General features: G+C 40.1%; 1 protein-coding gene across 3 annotated transcripts in view; it reads right to left on the reverse strand.

Moving 5' to 3' along the window:
- LOC113024650 (protein phosphatase 1 regulatory subunit 29-like) overlaps positions 1-15,231 on the reverse strand; it is a 310,310-nt gene that overhangs the window by 30,332 nt on the left and 264,747 nt on the right. The gene's annotated exons all lie outside the window — the stretch shown is intronic.

Consider the following 15,231-nt stretch of genomic DNA (forward strand, 5'->3'; position numbering starts at 1 on the left):
GTATTTTTAGCATTAGGTAAAAAGCTAAAGTTGCACTCTGTGAACACGTAATGAATATCTGTAGGCTGAACAGTGTCACTGTCTGTAACCTGTGCAGTATGAAAAACCTCAACTAACAGATTCACTGTCAAAGCTGTGGACTGATCCGACTCTGCAATCCCCAGATCCTGCTGGCAGAGCTGAACAGGATCTGGGACACCCCTCAAATGCTAAAATGTGCAACAAACTGAACCAAAGTGACTGACAGGAGCTTTTGAGTTTTGACATGTGATTATACTTTAGTCATCACTACCAAATATGTTGACTTGGAATGCAATCGAAATAATCTAACAGAGAAATGTGTTTTACATATTAGTAATCACAAAATTTTAGTTAAATAAAAAGACCTCGAAGGGTGTAATGGTGCTTAAAACCTAACCAGAGGACAGCTCCAGCTGACTGTGTGTCATTTACTGGTCCCGACCAATCCTGTCTCTGATTTGTGAACAGTTATACATTCTGAGTAATAAATGTAGCTATAGCTGTCGTGTCACATCCATGGATGCTTGCTGCTTGGATACCATGGACACAGTTTCTTTAGGAATGCTCATGAGGAGCTTGTTGTTCTATGATCCTGCGGGCTTCCCATTTTATATACTTGGCAGAAGTATGCTGCAAACAGCAGCTCCTTTTGGAAGTTTGTGAAAACTGTAACACCTTTCATTTTGCTAAATCTCATTTATAGCTCTGTTATAAGTCTACATAGTTGCCCCCAGCAGTCATAAAAAAGTACATAAACAGCAATTTGACCTCATTGTAATATTTATTAAATTAAAAATAATAATAATGAAAACCTATATAATGTTGTGAATCATGCCAACCATTTTTTTTTTTTAAAAACCTTGATGTTTTGTACCCAAGACTATCAGCTATGTCACCTGAGCTGTTGGCCTCAAGATTCACTGCTCCCATATTTTTTTCCTAAACTGCTGCAGTGTCCTTCAACTTCAGCTGAAAACCTCTGCAGATCTTATATGCTTAAAGAAAATACAAAACACATCCCTGACTGTAGTTTCCCTTTGTGACTCATTTCCCCTCCTCTCTTGTCTTATTCAACTCTGTCAAAGTTTTCAAACCCTCTCTCGGCCATTCAGTCACTTCACTTCCTTACTTACTTTACTCGTCTAGTGTATCCTTCTCTCCTCACATCTTGACCTCATGATTCATTACACCTTCTCTGCTTTTCTCTTATCCTTCCACAGCTTTCATGAAAGCCTTCTCCTTCACCTCCTCTACCCCAACATTCGCGTCAGCTCCTTGTTCTTATGTTCCACCTTCCTTTTCTAACCCCCCCCCCCCCCCCCCCTTGCCTTGGTGTCAAGATAAAGATTCTCTTTTTGTGGGATATTTTGCATTCCTCTCTTCTTCACTCTCTCCCACGGCTCATGTAAAAGCCATTCACAAAACCCCTTAATCATTCTTTCTGTCTGGACATGTCTCTTACACACACACTCACAGAGACGGGCTGTGTTGATTCACCTTCCTTCCACATTTTCCTCTCTTCTACTCTTCTTCAACTTCTCTCTCCCACTGGGGTTTAATTGATAGTCTGAGTGTGTGTGAAAAACCTTACCATCCAAGTAGAACTGGAGCAAGACAAAGGGTATGTAGGGCAGCAGAGGTTGTATTTCCCAGCCTGCTGTCTGAGATTGGGGAAATAACGAGGAAATTTAGCAACAGAATTAGAAGAAATGCAGTTTTATTGCAGTAAAGGACTGCTCAAGTTGTCATAGAGAGAGGAGTTCTGGTCATCAGTCACCAAGCTAGTTTTCTTGTAGCACATGCACCACATTTTGTGTTCTTTCTTTAAACACAACTGCTCATGCATTACCTAAAGAGCTTTCTTGGAACGGTTACACTTAGCTCCTTTAACTTGTTCAGTAAATGTCCAGAAAATACAAAGAGTTGAAGATGAAGGTGTGTGATACTAATGAGTATATCTTATGTTTAACCCTAAAAAGCCTAAACAATGCAACATTTTTTGTTTTTTTAAAACTTGTGTATCAGATATGATACACTTATCGTTAAAGGGTTAACTGTAGTAAAATAAATAACTGTAACAGTCAAAGTCATATAAATGTTGCTGAATCCTATCAGTTCTATGGTTTTCCAGTACAATTTGCTATTTAAGGCTAAAAAATGCATGTGAAAAAGAATGAATCTCCCAAGTTTATTGTTTAAGGGAATTTTTTAGACCTCTGAAGCCTAGAGGCTGGCTGCTATTTAGCCTGCTGAGGGACGTGACAGGGTACACTTTCTCTGAGCTGCTGTCCAGGAGAGTCGACAAGCATCACTCCTGCATTTGTGTGTATCCTATGTAGTAGTATGTAGTATAGTTGTAGTAGTATATACTATAGCACCACCAAGATAAAGTGTCCGTTTTGAGCTGTCTGGTAGGCGAATTAGAAGGCAAAAATGTTCTGAAGTTAAAACCTAAAAACAGTGCTTTGCTCATTAGTGGTTTTCTGAACTGTTCACCATTAACAAAAATCAATGAATTATTGCCCATGCATTATTGCTTCTACCTGCTCTTAGTCCCCTCTTATCCCTGGTTAGAAGACATAAATGAGGCTCCATTGTTGCTGTTGACGTAGGTAGATACCATGTTATATTTTACCTCTAAAGTTCACGAGACAATGCTTGGACTTTTCAAGATTAATTAGTTGTTTGCCCTGCCTGGAGAGATTTAAAAAAAAAAAATATTTTAAAGGTGCAGAATTCAGGGCTGGAAAGATGTTGGCATTAACAAAGGTGCTGCTGGCTGCTCAGATCAGAGTTGAGCACTCATTAGAAACTGAATGATAACGTGCAGGCTTTTCATGGAAGTCTTCTCCTGAGTGTCTGACAGTCTTATCAGTGAGGAGAAGATGTGGAGAGTATATTTGCATGGTGACTGTTATCCATGTGAAGGCCCTGTAAGTGTAAATAATTCAATAAAACAATTTTATAATTTATGTTTCTCTCATTCTTTTATTTCTTCACTCTGAAATACACATGTGGTCTGAGATGTGTCGAGTATAACCAAGAAAAGCTGTCTGGAAAAGGGAAAGGAAGCAGAGGCAGGAGACAGCATGCGTGAGAAGGAAATGACTGAGACACGAACTGAGTGACAGAAGCAGATGACAGCAAACAAGTGGAGCTGAAAAGCTGTGAAGTGGTCCCGAAGACTACTTGCCCTGACATCTGTCGTCACTACCTTTTTGGGTTGGTTCACATTCAGTGCATAATTATTTTCTCCTCCAAAATATAAACTCTTTTATACTTTAGTTCAGTTAAATAAAGCACACCAATCAAAAAGCAAAGCAGTAAAAGACAGTGCACTTCAAGTTTGGTCATTTCTGTGTCTGCTTTTCTGTATGCAAGATATATTTTATATTAGCATACACATGACTGAGTGTTAGCATCGGTTGTCATGTACCAAGAGTGAACTAAACACAACAGGATGAGACAAGAAACACTGAAGGAAAAACTAAACTCTAACACAAATGGGAGCTAAGAACTCCAGACTAAATACACTAAGGAAATACACGAAGATAAAAAAGTAAACACAAAGCAAACTAAGAATCAAACAAAAAATATTCAACAAACAAAAGTTGAAAGTCTACAGACTCAAAATGCTTGATCAAAGACTAGGACCATGACAGCACCTCAAGGTGGGGAACAATACTGATACTCAATGTTGTTATCCAGTTTTTTTTTTAATATATATAGTGCCAAATCACAACAACAGTTGCCTCGGGGCGTTTTATACTGTAAGGTAGAGACCCTACAATAATACAGAGAAAACAGAGGAAACTCCAACAATATAACAACCCCATATGATCAAGCACTTTGGCAACAGTGGGAAGGAAAAACTCTGTTTTGCAGGAAGAAAACTCCAACAGAATCAAGCTCAGAGAGGGGCAGCCATCTGCCATGACTGGTTGGTGGTTAGGACAGTGAGACTGGACAAATGACATAAGGTGAAAGAGAGCCAAAGATTAATAATAACTAATGAAAATAAATACTGAGTGGTGTATAAATACACAGTGAGTGAAAAAGGTAATTAAAAAAGAAATACTCAGTGTTTTGTGGAAAGCCCTCAGCAGCCTAAACCTATTGCAGCATGACTACAAGAGGATTCAGGGTCATGTACTTCAGCTGTAAATACATGCTTTACTAAAAATCCAGAAAGGTTTTTAGCTTGATTTTAAAAGTAGGGAGAGAATCCAAACTGGGAGCTGGTTCCACAGAAGAAGGTCCTTAAAGATGAAAGCTCAGCCTCCCATTCTAGAAAAATGCTGCTACTGGAGCATTTTGGATAAACTGAATGGTTTTCAGGGAGTTTTGAAAGCCTCATAATAACGAATAATGAATTATAATAGTTCAGTCTACATGTAGCAAATGCATGAACCAGTTTTTAAGCATCATTCTGATACAAGATCTTTCTGTTTTTTGAGATAGAGAATTAAGCAGTCCTACATTCTTGTTTAATATGCATCCTGGAGATTTCTCACAGTGTTACTGGAGGCCAAGGTAATGTCATCCAGAGTAAGTTTCTGGTTAGACATCATGTTTATAACATTTTTAGGGACGAGTACAACCTCAGCTTCATCTGAATTAAGAAGTAGGAAACTATAGGTCATCCAGGTCTTTTTGTCTTTAAGACATTCCTGCAGTTTAACCAGCCTGTGTGTGTCTGTCATCAGAATGTACACAGGGTTGGTCCTAACACAGAACCCTGTGGAACTCCATAAATAACCATAATTTGTGAAGAAGACTCGGTAGATATGATTCAAACCACTCCAGTACATACCTTTAATACCTACAGCATGCTCTAATCGCTGTAATAAAATAATACATTCAACAGTATCGAACGCTGCGCTGAGGTGCAACAGGACAAGCACAGAGACGAGTCCACTGTCAGAGGCTGTGATGAGTTCTGAATTCTGACTGAAACTCTGTGATCAGGTAGCTGTTTTACAACATGTGTCTGTGAAGGTTCTCAGTCATCCAGGTCATCGTAGTCAAAGGAGCTTGCAAAGAAAAGCGTCTGGACTTCTTTAAGTTACTTGAAGACGTTTCACCTCTCATCTGAGAAGCTTCTTCAGTCCTAAGGTCAAATGGTGGAGATACTGTTGAGTATGTTTTACAACATACTCAATATGTAACATATTAATACCAAAGATCACCAAAGATCACCAAAAATCGGCTCTTTAAATAACCTGACCTATTAGCCTGCTGATGTTACAAAAACTATAGCAAGTCCACATACTGTAAAACTATTTTGAGTCACAACTGCCAGTGTGATTCAAAATAGTGATCCAAGCTATCCGATTTGTAAACTACAGCGTGACTTAAAAGACTGTGTGTAACAGATGCCTGCTTTCAGGAGAATACTGTTAGGATCACCCAACCACTGTGTGTATTCATACAAATAAGGCCTCTTAATTTCCATAGTTTTTTTTCTTGCATAGTTTATTTATTCCTTTGCTGTTGCTCCTCTGTATTGTTTTTAACAGTTTTTCATATGTTGCTTATGAGATAAAAGTGAAAACACTGTGTCATTTAACTAGCATGCAGCAATATGAATAAAAAAAGAACACAGCGGCAATATGAAATAATGATCACATTAAGTGCTAAAGTGGGAATCACCAATATGCTTTATTACCTCAAGTATGTTTGATTGAAACATTAATTCAAGTTTAGTATTGTGAATGGGCTATATGTATATATGTATATGTTTATTTTTTATTTAAATTAGCCTCTGCCAGAGGGTACTTTAAAACATTAAAAGATCTGGAAGACACTGCCAAAAATATTAATCAGGACATCACTAATCAGGAGTGTAAAAGCCCCGAATTCATTATGAGGAGGGTGCTGTCCTATTTCATTTTAGTGTAACTAATTTAAGTGTTAATGTGCCTTACTTACTTGTTTTTATTTCTGGCAGAAAGTCAGTGAATCTGTTAGTCTTGTTACTTTTTTTATACACATGCTTGTACCCATCAGTTATGTGCAAAAATAACTCTAATTCTTACAAACTGTGAAAAATTACAAGGGTCTTAGAAATTTGCAGCATTGCAAAAGAAGAGTATAGAAAAATAAATGCTGACAAGAAACAGCTGCAAAGAAATGGCTTGCAATTTTGGCAACTTTTATGAAAATAAAAGCTGAAAATTAAATTTAATAAAACAATAGCAATGTCATATTTAATTTCTTTTTAAGTGTAAATTGTTGGCACCTCATCAGTAAATTGCAGGTCTAATGAAAGACGTTGGTTTTGCAAATGATTGATTCCCATTCAATTAAATTTCTACATACTCCCATGTTAAAAATGTAAACTTTCCAGCAGAAACAGACATATTGGCAACCTTGAATAAAAATGTTGCTGTATGAGAGGAAACTGACAGCTGGTTTTAAACATTTAAAGTTAGCATTATTGGCAGGGCTAAAGTTTTGACTGACAGGTGGATACATTCACAGGTAGCTATAGCTGCTCTACTGTGATTTAACTCACTTGGTGGTGCAGAGAGTACAAATAATGTGTTTTGTCCCAGACATTATGGAGGGCACTGTGCCTAAACATTCAAGTGCACCAGTAATTTTATTTTTATACAGACTGTGTTTCACACCAAGAAAAAAAAGCAGTAAGCTTTTTTTCAGTATTCAGTTGGGGTCCACTGGACCTTTGTCCCCTTGTCATGCTTTTGTGTCATTTTGCATCAAGAGAAAAAATGTGTATTCATACGTGTGAGTTTGTATTTGAGGACAGAGCAGCTGAAGGGCTGTTGCCTGGCTTGCCTGCGTTGAGTTCTCTCTGTATATACCAGCCATTCAAATGTCAGAGCACCGGGGGGAGTTTTTTTTTTACCACACATCTGATTACTGAAAATATCACTGCTGAGGGTTGAGTAGGCAGCACACTGCGCCAGACAAGCAGAGGACCATGCGGATATTTTCTTAGAGTTTACGCACATTCTATATCGAATATAGAAGAAAACACTACTGATATCTAAACTTACATATTCTGCCTTTTAGAGTCTTAATTTAATAAGACACACAAGAGTAGTGTCTCTGCATGTATACAGAGTGCTAAAGTGATTTTAGGTGATTATTTGAAAAAACAGCTGTTGCTTCATTACAAATGTAAAATGTGAAAGTTGCTCATTTACTGAATGAGTGAAATGTGATATGTGTCAACTCAGACCACAGTTGACTGTATGTGTTTGAGAACACTTAGTTCAGTCAGAGAAATGGACCGAGAAGTCCTCTGGTGTATAGGAGGGTAGAATTACACGTGTCTTAAAAGGACTAATTTGCTCATTCACTTTGAAACTGGAATGATCCAAGAGTATAAACCCCGTGATGGAACATTAGCGCAAGCATCCCTGTTTATATCTACCCCTCCCTACAATACATGATCTGAAGAAGTTATGCTGGTGCCCAGTGTTGTGGACAAATAACAATGTACCATAGCTTCTCACCAATGCGTGTAGCTGAGAAGCTATGGCAGTATCCACTCAGTCAATATATGATCTTAGTTTCTCCTTCAGTGAATCTGCTTGTACAAGAGCCAAACTATCACGGTACCCAACATCATGAGTACGGCCGTGACTCACTGCCTGTGTGCACTGCAGAATGAGATGTTAGCCGCATAACAGATGATTTCTGCATTCACGTCAACAGAAATACATACGTACACATAGACACATAGATACACACACACATACACACACCTTCCACTCATATGCCTTAGAGATCAGAAAGTGAATCACAGATGGAATAGTCATAGCTTTAAAATGTAATCCAGCTAGCATGAAATCTTCAAAGTCAACCTTCTACAGAAGGAATGTGTAAGTGGTCCAGGTAAAGATACCGCCTGAGGCAATAGGTGGACAATACTCCAAATTCATTCATACCTGCAGTGAATGAGAGTAATTCTTGTATTCATAAAGGCTTGATTAGACTGTGTAAAGGGCATTTCACTCAACTCATTCATAATGTATCTGCACCGAGTACTGCAGCTAAAACGCCTCCTTGGGAGGGATCACTTACACAACCAAGAGTAGGCATGGAATTTTAACCAGTTGTAGATCAGAGTGAGTTGCTTTACTAAGGCAGCATTTAACATGTTTGAAAACTCATGAGTAGGGCACATGGTTGTGGAGGGAAATGCACTGGCTTTCAAGGGAGCAGAACCTGCCACCTATTGGTTGCATGAAAATCCATGGACCCAACTTCCTACTCTACACATTAACCTTCAGCAAAGTGAAGAAGTGTTGTTTTTTTACTCCACCAATCAGTCTGCTCAGGTAAGGGTGTTATAAAGCTGTCACACTTGAAAGAGAGATCCCCATGAGCAGCCTATCAATAATCAAAGCGCTCAAGGACAGGGGATGGTCTTCAATATTCATGCCGCGTTAATGAATACTCTCAGAGCAATAAGTAGACAGCAACTCAAATGGTGCTCATTAGCAGGCCTCAAAATCATAACAAAGACACATCAATGAGTAAAAACAAAAGTCCGGGCAAAGATGATCAGAAGCAAACAACAGATTGAGAAAATTTAATTTCAGAAACCAATAAAAATGTTTTTATATATACATTTCAGCAATTTCAAAATGTAATAGTGTTACTAGATAAATATGACCTTAAACCTTAACCCATACAGACTTTCACAAACTGCTACAATACTGAATTTTATATATATACATATATGGTAATATATGTAATAATGTAATAGTGACACTGATTTCTTACAGTATGATAAGAAGGGCACCTCAATATCAACCATATATACATTTAAATTGTGTAATACTGGGATATTTATGATTAGATTTATAATTAGAGCTATTTGTATGTATTAGAGTTATTGTATTAAATGGTTTAGTTTAATTAAACTAAACCATTTAGTTTAATCGAAACCCTATCATTTCCTCAGGGACTAATAGTTTTAATACTGCTTTTAATAATAGCAGTAAAACAACTCAACACCTCAAAGACTAAGGAACTGGTTGTGGACTTCGGGAGGTCCAGAGAAGCTCCACTGCCGGTTCAGATAGAGGGGGAGGAGGTGGAGGTGGTCAACAAGTACAAGTACCTCGGGCTGTGGGTGGACAATAAACTGGACTGGTCATGCAACACAGAGCACCTGTATAAAAAAGCCCAAAGCCGACTGTACTTCCTCAGGAGGCTGAGGTCTTTTAACATCTGCAGGAAGCTCCTGAGGATGTTTTACCAGTCAGTGGTTGCTGGAGTACTTTTCCATGCTGTGGTGTGCTGGGGGAGCAGCACAGCAAAGAAGGACTCATGCAGGCTGGAAAAACTGATCAGGAAGGCTGGCTCTGTGGTCGGCATGAAGCTGGACACTCTGGTGACAGTGGCAGAGAAAAGGACACTAAAAAAACTGCTGAACATTATGAACAATGCTGGCCATCCTCTGCACACGGCCATTAACAACCAGAAGAGTCAGTGACAGGTTGCTTCTCCCCAAGACAAGAACTAACAGACTTAAAAACTCCTTTGTCCCACACGCCATCAGACTGTTTAACTCCTCTCTGGAGGGGAGAGGGAGGGGAAACAGGAGGACAAAGGAGGGGGGAACAACTAAGCTGTAGTGCCTCTTCACCTCACTGTGCAATTACCTTTTGTGCAATACTTTTGTTAATAGTCAACGGTGCAATAGACCCCAATACTTGAAATGTGCAATTCACTTGTATTTTTATTTTTATTCCTATTTATTCTATTTATCCCCTTCGTATATTTTATTTATGTATGTCTCTGTATTTATATATGTGTGTGTGTGTGTGTGTGTGTGTGTGTGTGTGTGTGTGTGTGTGTGTGTGTGTGTGTGTGTGTGTATATATATATATATATATGTATAATATTCTGTAACTCTGTAACTTCTGTCGGTGCTGTGCTTTTGGAAACCGAATTTCCCAGAGGAACCCACCTGAGGAATTAATAAAGTTTTATCTTATCTTATCTTATCTTGTCTTAAAAGTATTCTAATTCTGATTAGCAATCTACTGCAAGCACAATACGTTTAATACTACAAGGATATTATTTTAAATAGTCTTCTCAGAGACCAGGACTTTATATCTGGACTGTGACACAGTTCAGTTGTTTTACTCTGTCATAGAAATGTTTAATTATATCAGGGCATACTGATGGATACTGCACTTAATTTTAAATGCCAAGTATCTGTCATCTCTTCTGTGCTCAGTTGACATCTAAATTGAACCCTGTCAACTTCCTTCAAACCCTCAAGGGTGGGGTTTCCCTTTAGCTGAACGAGACTCATTTCAAAACACTGGAGTAGCCCAGGCCGTCTCTGTCACACCAAATAAACAGAAAAGCTTAAAGAAAAAAAGGGAGGGAGGAGGACATGACTATGAGAAAGTGAGCCTTTCATGCAATCAATTTGGTAGAGAAAGACAGAAGCAAAAAGAGAGACTATGGAGAAAATGACTGTGAAAAGACAGAGTCTCAAAGAGCGATAATGAGAATAAAAGGGAGTGGGAAATGACAGTAATGCTCTATAGGAGGTTGATGGCAAGTAATAGAAAGGAATAAGCCATTAAACAGCTTTGGGTTCCAGAAGAAGCAACAACATACACCATAAGGGTGGATGGTAAAAAAGACAAGATTACCTTCAAAAAGAAGGGCAATGAAAGTCAGAAAGAAAACAGAATAACATATTTTATATCACTGTTTATTTTCAAATTAATAAGTGATGATTTTGCAGACTGCAGCTTCTTTTTTTGGACAGTCAGTCTGATTAAGATCAACAAGTTAGCCATCTGGGAGGAAGAATGATGGGTTCTGTTGTAATGAAGACTACAAAAAAGTGGAACCAGCAGACAATGTTATCCCCAGCCAAGGTCTCAGGCTCTGGTTTTATGACAGTGCTCCCCTGCCTCATTACTGGGCAAGACGAACAAGGTTGGGTGACGGCGAGATAAGAATTTGAGGTTCCATGTCACCTCTAATGGATGGATACTGTAAAGAAGTAAGGGGATGGAGAGCAGACATGGAAAACTTTTATAGGCTCTCAAAACAATGGATGGCTGCTACTAATAAAGAATGAGATTCATCACCCCACCTAAACACACACACACACACACCTCCGGTCTTTATTTTCTCCCTCCATCTGTCCAAGCCTCTGGCTTACCAGGTAGAGCTAATCTTTTTCATCAGAATCTAGCAATAAATGAAAATGGCCCAACATATTATTCAGTGATGTGTAGGTCAGTTGTGCGTTATAAAAGGCAACTGTTATTTTTAAATGTTTCACAAATACAGTAACTCACAGTTAGAGCCGTCTTACATTTTGACAGTTGCAATGCTTATTTTTTATTTGTTTGTTTTGTTTTTTAATGTAGTACAGTAGAGGAAAGAAAAGACTTACACAAGGGAACTACATGGTAACACTCAGTACTGATATATAAAAACAGATATTCTGATCACAATAACAATAAACGGCCCTTCGCAGTATTTCACATATAAGCTGTTTTTCTCTCTTTTTGACTCTAAAACATTTCAAGAAGCTGCTGTTCGTGCTTTAGCTCCTTTATAGATGTAATCTTTACAGACAATCAGCATGAAATACAATACTGTATAAAACATCTCTCTGTCTTTTTAGTGGAAACAATGCAGCCGTCATTCATCTAATAGATGCTAAACACATAAACCACAGCAAGATTCCCTTCCTTTTCTCTCTTTTGTTTCCTTTTGTTTTTGTGTCTTCCTGCCAGACATATTTTTGGAGCCTTGCACAAACAATTAAGTATTAAAGTACTATTTTGATTGGGCTATCAAGCCAATTTAGGACGATACCTCCTCCAACACAAGTGCTCATCAACATGGTCAATGTTGGTCAATTACCAACTCGAAGAAGAGTGTTTGTGGGCATAAATTTATTTGTATGTTTACTGATTTATTATTATTATTTCTATGCCCACAGCATGTTTGTGACGCTACGAACAGTGCAAATCATTTTTGTTGTTGGCTCTCTATTGCCTTTAATCTCCCCTAGTATCCCTTATGGCCGCACGCTGCAGATCTTGGTCCACATGCATAGCTTAGCTTATCGCTGATGTCAGGCGTTACTTTTAGAAGCACGAATCTGACTGTAAAAAGAAAGTACTCCTCAATGTGTAGGGTAGCAGGGCCTTAATAACCTCTTTTAGCAGGCAACAAGTACACAACTATTAAATATGGTGGTGACAGAAATATGTAAGGGGTATAGCTCAGTGGTGCAGCATTTGACTGCAGATCAAGAGGTCCCCCTATGCAGATCCCCCTGTGGAAGCTCAAAGGAGAAAGAGAGTATTCCTCTGAAAATCAACTGAAAATTATCATATAATGTTTACATATATATAAAAAACACCCAGCACGCCCCTGCGGGCGGTTTATCCTTCAAGCTCGGGTCCTCTACCAGAGGCCTGGGAGCTTGAGGGTCCTGCGCAGTATCTTAGCTGTTCCCAGGACTGCGCTCTTCTGGACAGAGATCTCCGATGTTATTCCCGGGATCTGCTGGAGCCACTCGCCTAGCTTGGGAGTCACCGCACCTAGTGCTCCGATTACCACGGGGACCACCGTTACCTTCACCCTCCACATCCTCTCGAGCTCTTCTCTGAGCCCTTGGTATTTCTCCAGCTTCTCGTGTTCCTTCTTCCTGATATTGCTGTCATTCGGAACCGCTACATCGATCACTACGGCCGTCTTCTTCTGTTTGTCTACCACCACTATGTCCGGTTGGTTAGCCACCACCATTTTGTCCGTCTGTATCTGGAAGTCCCACAGGATCTTAGCTCGGTCATTCTCCACCACCCTTGGGGGCATCTCCCATTTTGACCTCGGGACTTCCAGGTTATACTCAGCACAGATGTTCCTGTACACTATGCCGGCCACTTGGTTATGGCGTTCCATGTATGCCTTGCCTGCTAGCATCTTGCACCCTGCTGTTATGTGCTGGATTGTCTCTGGGGCATCTTTACACAGCCTGCACCTGGGGTCTTGCCTGGTGTGATAGACCCCAGCCTCTATGGATCTTGTACTCAGAGCTTGTTCTTGTGCTGCCATGATTAGTGCCTCTGTGCTGTCTTTCAGTCCAGCTTTGTCCAGCCACTGGTAGGATTTCTGGATATCAGCCACCTCCTCTATCTGCCGGTGGTACATACCGTGCAGGGGCCTGTCCTTCCATGATGGTCCCTCGTCTCCCTCCTCTTTCTTGGGTTTCTGCTGCCTGAGGTATTCACTGAGCACTCGGTCAGTTGGGGCCATCTTCCCAATGTATTCTTGGATGTTCGTTGTCTCATCCTGGACTGTGGTGCTGACACTCACCAGTCCCCGGCCCCCTTCCTTCCGCTTAGCGTACAGCCTCAGGGTGCTGGACTTGGGGTGAAACCCTCCATGCATGGTAAGGAGCTTTCTTGTCTTTATGTCAGTGGCTTCTATCTCCTCCTTTGGCCAGCCTATTACCCCAGCAGGGTACCTGATCACGGGCAGGGCGTATGTGTTGATGGCCCGGATCTTGTTCTTACCATTCAGCTGACTCCTCAGGACTTGCCTGACCCTCTGCAGGTACTTGGTGGTTGCAGCATTTCTAGCGGCCTCTTCATGGTTCCCATTTGCCTGCGGGATCCCCAGGTACTTGTAACTGTCCTCTATGTCTGCAATGTTGCCTTCTGGTAGTTCAATCCCCTCAGTTCTGACTACCTTCCCTCTCTTTGATACCATCCGACTACACTTCTCCAGTCCGAACGACATTCCAATGTCATTGCTGTATAGCCTGGTAGTGTGGATCAGTGAATCGATGTCTCGTTCACTCTTGGCATACAGCTTGATGTCATCCATGTACAGGAGGTGGCTGACAACTGCTTTGTTCCGTATATATATATATATATATATATATATATGTGCAAGACCCCAGGTGCAGGCTGTGTAAAGATGCCCCAGAGACAATCCAGCACATAACAGCAGGGTGCAAGATGCTAGCAGGCAAGGCATACATGGAACGCCATAACCAAGTGGCCGGCATAGTGTACAGGAACATCTGTGCCGAGTATAACCTGGAAGTCCCGAGGTCAAAATGGGAGATGCCCCCAAGGGTGGTGGAGAATGACCGAGCTAAGATCCTGTGGGACTTCCAGATACAGACGGACAAAATGGTGGTGGCTAACCAACCGGACATAGTGGTGGTAGACAAACAGAAGAAGACGGCCGTAGTGATCGATGTAGCGGTTCCGAATGACAGCAATATCAGGAAGAAGGAACACGAGAAGCTGGAGAAATACCAAGGGCTCAGAGAAGAGCTCGAGAGGATGTGGAGGGTGAAGGTAACGGTGGTCCCCGTGGTAATCGGAGCACTAGGTGCGGTGACTCCCAAGCTAGGCGAGTGGCTCCAGCAGATCCCGGGAATAACATCGGAGATCTCTGTCCAGAAGAGCGCAGTCCTGGGAACAGCTAAGATACTGCGCAGGACCCTCAAGCTCCCAGGCCTCTGGTAGAGGACCCGAGCTTGAAGGATAAACCGCCCGCAGGGGCGTGCTGGGTGTTTTTTTTTTATTTTATATATATATATATATATATATATATATATATATATATATATATATATATATATATATATAAATACATTGTATATTTATATATAATGAAACAGTTTAATTGGCATTGAACACAACACTATCTGACAAAACATAATATATAACCAAATTTGTGATTAGTAATAGTCTATTCCTGTTTTAGTATTATGAAGCACAGGCATATAGATGAGCTCATGTGCCTCTCAAATGGTTGAAGTCATGACAGAGAGCATCTTTATCAGCTATCAGCAGCTGGGAACATCATCTCAAAGATATGGGAACGCCTCACTCCAGAGCATATCCACCGCAGTCATGAATTTATGAACAGAATTATCTATAAATGTTGGAAACTTATTCTGGAGTGGGAAAAAATCTTTTTGTATCTGCCCTTTTTATTTTCCTATTTACATTTTTTGTTTAAATAGTACTAGTACTTTAATTTGTATTACCTAATATTTTTATTTATTTCATATTTATTCCGACAGTCCTATTGACTTAATGTTAAAAATACATTTGATTATTTTCAAACGGATGTTTCCTGGGTCATTATTTTGCTGTGGGACAAGGCAACAGGGTGACATTCATGATATTCACAGGTGGGTAGACTTGAGCAGGTGAG

This window comes from Astatotilapia calliptera, chromosome 6, assembly GCF_900246225.1.
Source record: "Astatotilapia calliptera chromosome 6, fAstCal1.2, whole genome shotgun sequence".
NCBI classification, from domain to species: Eukaryota; Metazoa; Chordata; class Actinopteri; order Cichliformes; family Cichlidae; genus Astatotilapia; species Astatotilapia calliptera.